Source organism: Lycorma delicatula, chromosome 2, assembly GCF_047948215.1.
Source record: "Lycorma delicatula isolate Av1 chromosome 2, ASM4794821v1, whole genome shotgun sequence".
Taxonomy (NCBI): Eukaryota; Metazoa; Arthropoda; class Insecta; order Hemiptera; family Fulgoridae; genus Lycorma; species Lycorma delicatula.
In genome coordinates, this window is record NC_134456.1 from 23,457,989 (window position 1) to 23,468,106 (window position 10,118).

General features: G+C 31.6%; 1 non-coding gene across 1 annotated transcript; it reads right to left on the bottom strand.

Annotated features, from left to right (window-relative positions):
• Positions 1-9,666: 9,666 nt before the first annotated feature.
• TRNAM-CAU (transfer RNA methionine (anticodon CAU)) lies at positions 9,667-9,739 on the bottom strand. Its single transcript has one exon. It is a non-coding gene; the product is annotated as a tRNA-Met (tRNA).
• Between the last annotated feature and the right edge of the window lie 379 nt (positions 9,740-10,118).

Consider the following 10,118-nt stretch of genomic DNA (forward strand, 5'->3'; position numbering starts at 1 on the left):
CGCTCGATGTATATCGTTTTAGTAAACGTAAACCGGGCGCTTATTTTAAAGTTAAAAAGTTTATACTTCTCTGTGTTTTTCAAATTTTGGTCTGTTCAGCAGGCTATGTAGTTTGTAAAATCTAAGTGGGTCACTTCACAGAGCCCCCTTGTCTTGAGTGAGCGGTCTGTATGTACGATTCCGGACGGAGGTCACATCTACTAAGGAACGGCGCATCTACTGTATATTGTGTTCTAATACTACGTACAAACAAGAGCCGGCAGCTGGCAAGTGGCAAGTCGGTTGTAATGTCGACCCATCCTACGTCGACTACCGTCTATCTTTACTAATAGTTAAGTTACTGCATGTTCTCATTTCATTTTGCTCTCGCTTAAGCCGAAACTTGTCGATGAGAAGTAAATATCGAGATATATATGAATTGTTAAAGCTTTCGTATATCGAATACCGAGTAGTACGAAAGTAGAACATCTTTTTAAGATACTAATTAATTGAAATAGATTATTATTTTATTTCACGATAAGGTCACGTCAAATGATAATGATGTTTGAAAATATTTTAATTCTCATTTTATATTTTATTTATTATCATAAAAGGATAAGTGATTGTTTATTATTTTTTCCTTAAAAAAGTTGCAGTTTTTAATATTTACCCTTTTAATATAAATTGAGAAAGTTCATGTTATTATATTTTGTAAGTTTTTAAATATTTTGTTGCTATTAAAAAAACAAAAAAACAAATTATATTTGTACTAAGTTCCAGTCATTTATAATTTTAATTATTTTACTTTTTAATTTTGGTATTATTTTTTCTTCTTTGTTACAACGCGATATTTAGTTTAAACTGATATTCTTAATTTCCTAATAAGGTCGATCGGAAAAGTGACGATTCATTGTTTGCCTTAAAGGGTCTTAACTCGTTTTTAAACTTAAAGACTAAATAGAATATCTTATTCAAAAGCGACAATAACTTCAAAGCCTCTCCCAGAAGACTTGTATACGGAATACACGGTACAAATTGATCGACTGCTATCTGGGGTCCGGGGGCAGGACGTTGACTCATCCATCCGTTTGAAGAGAATCAATATAAGCAAGCTGTGAAGTTTCTGTCTGCTATTTCTGTCGGTAGCTGTGCTGGAAGATCGTCGTCTCTCCGTTTGCCAACACACACGCCTGGTGCCGCCTACCTGTTTTACTTAACTACCGTATTTTCTTCTTATTTCCATCCGAATCCATTAAAAGATCAGGAAAGAGTATACAGCAGTGCGGTAAACAGAAACATCGTCGATGCTCTGTTGAACTTGTTACTGAAATCTTTTTTTAGTTACAATATCTGTTTCTTTTATTACATCAACAGCGATTAAAAACGTAAAAACTTAACAATTTTTTTTTTTTAAACGAATGATTAATTCTTGTAATTTAGATTGTGAAACATCAATGAATTAACATCGTTTTTCCTAATGCAGAATTTTTAGTTATTTTATTTATCTAGTATATATAACAACAAGTAAAAATAAAAAATATTTCCAACTTATTATTAAAAACGTTACGTCTATTTTTAATTATTTGTTGAATATTCGTATTTTTTGAGGTTATTTTAGTTTTGTTGTTAATAATTGTAGAATAATTTAAGATTTTAATTTTATATCGTATGCTATTAGAATTATCTTTTCAAATGGTCTCCTGAAAATAATTAGGCGGTAACAGTGCACGAAATCATTCCCGCTTAACCGAAAAAAAATCCTTGAAAGAAAATACGACTTCAAAACACTATGAAAAATAGAATAATCACGAATTCTTGTATCGTATGGTAGCGTAAATGTATATTATATATCTGTTTAATAGTAATACACGACTTTCAAATCTACTTATTAGAGTATATACGTATAATTCAGGCGTACTTATAAAGTAGTTGCGTGACCTCTATCTGTAAATTTCAACCGATCGGATCCTTTTCAGAAGTACTTTCGCGTATAATTGAGAGCTTCAATTCAAACTTACCAGACCGTAGACAGTCATCCGCCATATACGCTTCCAGTACATCTCTCACCGAATAGAGATTGTACGGGGAGGGTACAAAACCCCTCTTATCACCCTAATTGCTTTCAGAGAATGGATCTAAAGGGATTGCGCCGGAAGAGTGATGTAATCGTGAAACTTTCCCGGTGACCTACTCATCAACGCGACTCAAAAAGATCTCTGATCTAGAAGGATCAGACACTATCCTATTTTCGGTCCGTTCAAAGATCATGAATACCTGTAATAAAATATATAATCGTCATTTCTCAAGAATGATCCAGCATAAAGGGACGAAAATGTCCTGCTCTGGAGTATAAGCAGATTGGGAGGTAAAACACTTGCGTTCCGTTCCGATCCCGGCCGTCAAGAAATTTGGATTCTAATATAATGATAAAGACTGCGTGTAAAATGTATAAATTTCAGAATTATTGCCTCTTTTTTCGTTATACTTTTAGAAAAGAAGTCAAATATAAAAATACAACAAGAATTTCTTCACCCGGAAGAACTTGTTCAATAATTAATCACGTTGTTTTAAAATTCAGTAAAAAATAATTTTTAATAATACTTACGCTTTTAATAGTAATACTTTAGTAAAATCGAAAGCATTTTAGTGTATTCATACAAGTTTTTTTTACTTATGGAATCGGATATGTTTTTAATCATTCAAATTTTACTGATCTTTGTTTAGTTTTATTCAGAAAAATTTTATCGTTTAATGTTTTTCCCCTTCCCCGTATCTTTTGGCAGTTTAATTAATATTGTTGATTTCAATATCGACAGTTCCATAGTTCAATAAAGTGTAAGAAGAAAATCTTTACTTACGTTAATAATTGTTGAATATTGTAATTGAAAAAAATTCGGGACTTGAATGAAATTTTTTTTTTTTTTTAATTATTTACAGTCATGTACAAAGGCGAAGTCTAACCTGTTCTCTTATTATAAAAGTTCGCAATTTCATCAGAATATCTTCGTTAACGATTAGGATAAAATTTGATTTTTATTGTAACATGTTGAATTCATTTCGCTGATATTACTTAAAAATTAACCGTCAAATCCTGATAGAATTTAATTTCTTAAGATTCAATGAATATAAACCTCCCTACGAGTTTGACGGGTCACCGTAATGGAATCTTAAAACTGTGAAAGCTTGTTAAGAATAAGCTTTAAATGTTGTAAATTTTTTTACCGTTCATGATTAAAACTTAAAGAGGAAGGGTTCTCGGATCGATAAAAATATCGCCTTAGAATTTTATTTAATTTCACGATATACTGAAAACTAAAGTTACTCAAAAATGTGATTTCAGAATATTTTTTACTGCTGTCTTGCTTTTACTCTTCTTTGAACGTACAAGAATATATGAGTACAACGTTTATTTTATGTACTTACGTTATATATTTTAGAAAATGATTTACAGGAAGTAGTCTAAGGAAATGTCATTGGAAATTTGTGCTTATCAGCGATATACTTCTGCTTGTTTAGTGTTAACTGATGCAATAGAATATGCAGAACATCCAAGGTCATATGAGCACGAGCTAGCGATGGTACTCATGTGACGCGTGAGGTTTACAGGAATCACTACATGTATAGCAAGTAAGCCAGTAAAGCTGACGTCAACGTTATTGATGAACGCTTTTCGTTTTTAATCCTTGGAATACATTACAATAAATTCACACTTCATGTCTATTGTAATATCAGTTCAGATTACCATACGTGTTGATAGATTTTATAAGTACATATAACATCTTATTTCACAACTAATTTACTAAATAATTAAAAATTTATTTATTTTTAAATTTAATGGTGGCTTTCCTGCCACCTGCCGATATTTTATTCGTAGTTTTTTATTTTTGAAATTTGGTTTTCCTTTTACCACTTAAACTTATGTTTTTCCATTATTACGTCACATATATACTTTGTCCCTGTAAGGAAGTTTCGAGAACATGAAATTTTCGGTAATTTATAAATAATTTATGTATCATTAAATGTGTTTTAACCCGTTTTCTTTTAAAAACTATTTGTGTGTATACATAAATTTTTATTTTCAATAACTCAAGAAGAACCATCCCGCTATCTGTACGAAATCGGTTAAACAAATTACCAAATTTAGTTATCTACTTTCCTACCGCCGATGAAATAGTTACAGCATGTTTTCTTTGACATAGAAGTGAAGGAAATGATCGAGATGGAATTGGAAAGAGATTTTCAGACCGATAAATTACTGCTTTAATTATATCACACACAATGTCATGTGAATGCATAATTTTCCGTTTCTAAAAATTAGCTGAGAATTAAATCTTATCGGATTGAATTAAACGGGTCCAGATTTTTGTCTGAGTCAGTTTATTTCTTCTATTTTCCATATTTCTATTTTATCTCATTTATTTTAAGGGGAATTCTTTGAGCAGTTTTTCATTTCTATTAAACTAAGTTATCCTCGATAATTATTAACATTAATGTATTGCGAATTGAAGTACGTAACTGAGAGATGAATTTTACAAAAGGTTGTATTTGATTTTACGCCAGAATGATATGTTGTTACATTAAATATATTTCTTCATCGACCAAATAACTTTATTCCGGTACTTTTCTATTTTAAAAATAATAGTTACGTCATCTAAAATATCCAACTGTATATACATATGAATATATCTTTTGTCCTTTTCTGAATCAATAATATTATTATTATCATTTTATTTAAATTTGTAAAAGATTGAGGTTTTATATAACATGTTTCTTTCCTTCCGTTCAACATTTTCATATATATTGTTCAAGATTATGAACAGATTAATGAAACTAAATAAAATATACGAAAGCTATGCTGGGATTTATACTTACTTATCTCTTTCGGGGTTGCAAAAGGTAATTCATTTTTGGAACAGCGGAAATATGGATTCAAAATTAATTAAACTTCCGATGAAGTTAACTTGTTTATGTCGTAATTGGTAAATGGGCGTGCCCCTTCTTGAAGATTGTACATGTTGTTCCTTTACGTAGGTTCACCGAGCAACAATTTGTGTAGAGATGTGTTTGTATATTATTACAATTTTTGTAAAATCTTTTACAGTTATTCTATTTATTTATTTTTTTACTGTAGGGTATATTATTAATGTTTTAAACTTTCTCAGTAATTATAAGCTGTATTTATTCAACCGACGGTTGTAATTACACCCGATTTCAACTATTCGTTTGAATCCATTTCGTTAGAATCTCATTTTGATAATTCGCGTTACACGGTGGCCTTACGTGTTTAGATGCATTTTATATATATGTGTGTGTGCGTGTGTGTAGCACGGTCGTGAAGTGAAGGCATTTTATTTGTAGATAACGACCAAAGCTTTTTGCTGAAAGCAGAATCGGCAGAGCAAAGCTAAGGAGATTGTGCACGAGGAAGTCGAACGGGGAGAAAAACTAGGTTAGACAAAGATGGATGATGCGAGATGAGCTGAAGCGACAAATGGATCTTCTGTGTAGACGCATAAAAGAAGGTGAAGATGATGATAAAGAAATAGAAGAAAGGAAAGTCTGATGAAGAAAGAAGGGTACGGTGTAGTGGGGGTTGATGAATATCGTCCGTCCTTTCTGGAACAGAAGTAAGCAGCAGCACCAGCATTCGCCCTGAGCCCTTGCTCTGCTCTGTAACGGACTTGTATAATGCAAGTATTTTCAAGGCCATTGAACTATCAAACTTCCCCCTAGAATTTCTTTTATAATTTTTATTATATTTTATCGGATTTCAAAGGGATGAACATTTTTTTCGTGCTTTAAAACCGTACTTTCTAAACTTGTTTTCGACTCTTATAAAATTTTAACGTATAACAAGTTATTGTATATTCAAGGTAAAATATTTCATTGTTGAGATCCAGTATTTCAAATCTGTGTAATTTAAGCATTTAGAATAGTGAAATGAAATATTCTTGTGCATGAAAGAACGAATGAACGACAGGAAATGTTCTATTGTTCAGTTATTCTTAAAACTAAATTTGCTAAAATTCTTCAAATGCGTGCTATTTTTTAGTGTATTATTATTCTTTTTATAATTATTATTATCTGTCAATGTATAATACATGTAATTTATGGGAAATAATTTCAGCGTTGTATATAGCTTGTATTTCTAACATTTACTTAGAATAACTGAACTACTGAACGACCTTTTCTTTGAATTTAAAAACCTAATATGTTCAATGTCAATAGAGCTGCATGTTCTAATCAGAGTCACTGAATTACTCATAATGTTGTTGGAATTTACCTGCGAGCATAGTTAATCATTTCCGTAGAACATCGATTATTCGAATCAATTAGGGGTACGAATGTTCAGAAAACAGATATTTCGGAAAATCCATCTGTGACCAATAATCTTTCAGTGTTATTAGAAAATTTAAAGGATACGTACTATTTAAAAAGTTACTTTACACTACACAGAAGTCAAATAAAAATAAAAATTTATAGAAAAATAAATAAATCGTAATTCTGTTGTTTCAATTCTGTATGATAACAAAAATAATTTTACTTTACTGTACCTGTAGAACTCGTTTAAAGATCATTTTCAAAAGAAAAACATATATTTTTTTTAAATTCCAGATTTAACGTTTCCTTACTCCAAAATCCGATTCCGCACGTCAGGACTAGGTACCACGTATTTGTGCATTAACGCCGTTCCTCAGAGCATTTTAAGTTGCTGTACAGTAATATGAGGCTCAGCTGATAAACTTTGCACGTATGTACGTAGCATGGGAATGAAAAGAAATAATGGAATGAAATAAAACATGAATAAAAGTACAATTCCTTAGCTACGAAATGCAGTATTTGTTTTTCAATATAATCCCCGTTAGCGCTGATACACTTTTCCCAACGTGTGACAAGTGTTTGCATTCCGTCACTGAAAACTTCTGGCGGTCTTTCTCGGATCGAAATGACACAGTTTCCTTCACCTCATCGTCGGTGATGTAGTGATTACCTTTGAAATCCCTTTTTAGATGAGGGAAGCACGGAGCCAAATCCGGCGAGTATGGCGGATGCGGAATAGGCTCAAACTTCAGCTTGCGGAGAGCCATCAGAGGGTTTGCGCACAGATCTTACACATCGTGCACAGATTTTACGGTAACCCAATAGCTCTATAATATGACCTACTCGTTCTTTAGATATGCCTAACTGAATAGCGATGCGTTGCTGGGTGATTCGCCGGTCACTTTGAAGCAAATCGTTCACCTCCTTTTGGTATTTCTCGTCAGTCACAGAAACTGGTCGTCCGCTGCAAGGTGCGTCCTCAATTGTCGGTTTACCAGCTTCACATTTGCGAACTTTCAACTCCCACCTATTTACAGTACTTCTGTCAACAGTTTCACTACCGTAAACCGCTTTTAAACAATGAAAAATATTGGTAGGATTCACATTTTCTGCTGTTAAAAATTCGATCACTGTGCGCTATTTTAACCGTGTTGTCAAATTGGCCGTACTCGACTCCATTTTACCTGCTACTGAAAACAAGCCGGTAAATGGATTTCAACGCATAATCGCAGGTGGGGAAGTTTAGCTATCATGTGCTGCCACGCCCAACTCGATAGTACCTTTTTCTCCGTGTAGCACGCTAGTGTGCAAAATTTATCAGTCTAGCCTCGTTCTTACGGAGCTTTCGGATTACCGATATTCAAATAATTGATGCTTTATTTTATCACCTACAGTTATTTATTTATTTTTAATGCTGCTCTGATCCAAAAGTATGTTAAAACTAATCCTGAATTTTCTATACTATCAGGTCTAAAAATCTAAACCAAAAAAAATCATTCTTGTTGTTTTGCTATGAAATTATTATTTCATAGCAAAACTTTGCTTATTAAAATTATAACAATTTGCTTTATTAATAATACTACTAGAATTTTTAATTAGGCTAGGGAAGTGGTAAAACTGTTGATTCTGCATTTTAGTCAGTAACTGCTATTCAGTTGCCTAAATCTGATTGTCGATTCATCGTATTTTAGTAAGGTACATCGTATTTTAATTTATTTGATTATACATAACGGTAATTTATTGAATAATATCCGATAAAAAAGTAGGAATAAAACATTTAAAAGTGCATAGAATTTAAAAGGGGAATTTTTTTTTAATTTTGATTTTATAATCTTAGGTGTTGTAGCCAAAGTGTTGTAGCTTAATACGGTGAGGTCATTCGTTTTGAAAAATTATGAACGTCTTAACCCCCAGGTTTACAATGGAAAGTGAGGAATGAAGTGGTTTCCCGTTGTCACCTTTACAGAGGTTACAAATAATTTTGTTCAGCTTACAAATAAACACATTCGTTCTGTTCATTTGAAAGACTGATTGTATAGTAAACATCATTACTTTCAGTGCAAATGTGTCTCGGGTGTTTTAAATAAATCATAGCGATAAGAAAGTTTGGAACGAATATAATTAAAAAAAAAAATTAATTTGCTCATGCTGCCGTCAAACAGTGTCATTATATATTGACCTTTTTTCGGTATGGAAAATATTTACTATAATTTATCTTTTATTTTATTATTGCTTCATAATTTTTTTTTATAAGAGTATGTAGTTTTAGAGTGGACAAATTTTCAATCAAAATTGATTTTTACGCTTTTCAATGAATAAGATTTTTTTGATCGTAACAAATTCCCATTAACGAGACTAATAATATCCTTTTATAAATGGTGGCGTATTATTTCAATACGCGTATACAAGTTTCCATAAAGCGATCAATCACTATAATTTACTGTTAATAGACAAAAAATAAGCCTGATACGTAAAAAAATATTTTTTTAATTTGACTTTACACCACTCCCGAAAAACTCATTCCTACGTCCTTGAGAAGATTAAATATTTCGTAAAAGATACAAACCTACGTATTATAACAAACATATGTATGTTAAGGGCCAAAACTGTAGTGGTTATAGGTAATCTGAACGGAGTCAGAAGTCATTCCTGAAACGACAGCATTTTCAAGAGGAAAAAATAATCCCGTGACAAGCTTACTAAGGAACGTGAGAAGTGAGGTAGTTTCCCGTTGTGTAAGTAGATGAGCCAAATATACGGTTACAAATCATCTTACTGAAATGCAGATGATATTCAGCCCTCTAAGTGACACCTTTACTCTGTTCATACAGGCGCTAGCTGTGTGGGAGTATATCATTACTCTCAGGGAAAGGAAAACTTGATCCCTTCAATTTTTTAAGTACATCACAGCTAGAAAGACTGATAAATTAGAGTAAAGCAGTAAATTACTGTTCTTTCTGTTATGAAAAAAGTGTTGAAATTCTGCTTCAGTTCTGCAGAGTAATATAAACATAAACTTTATTTTTTTTATTTAAAAATTATTTACTAATAATACATATATTGTTATCAGGTAGAAATATAATAAAATATCTGTGAATTGGGCTGACTTTAATGCGAATTTACAATGATAGTCCTGTTCAAAAATTATGTGTGTATCATAATTCTAATTTAATATATTTTCTTACTTGTACCTTGTCAAATATTAGCACGTTATACTTTTAATACATATCTCGTTTTCAAAATAAATTTCGTGTTTCACAATGTATATTATCTTCTTTAAAATAAAAAATAAATTAATATTTATTTTTCAAAAGCGAATTTTCCTCCAAGCATTTTTCACCAATTCATTTTGTAGTGAAAAAAATTTGCCCCGGGTGAGGATCGAACTCACGACCTTAAGATTATGAGACTTACGCGCTGCCTACTGCGCTACCGAGGCAGTTGCACGAGCCACTCTAAAATTAGTAATTTGAGGTACAGTCATTTAACTTTTTTTAAATTTCAATTTTGTACGTTTATGTAATGTAATAAAATTAATTAGACCGAATGAAAGAAAGAGATAATGCTGTATTATTTACATCGAGATAACTACTGAAGTTGTCACTTGTATAAATAAATAACCTTTCATTTAGCGCTGAAATCTGTTTTAGAAAATCAAAAAGAAAATTCACTTTTTTTATATAAAAGTGTACTTTAAGAAACATATCTTACCTTTAGAAACTACATTAAAATTATTTTAAATTACGTTCTGTAATTTGCTTTTAATGAAATGTAATTCCTCACTCCTGTGACTATTGAAGGGATTGTTTCCCTTCAGG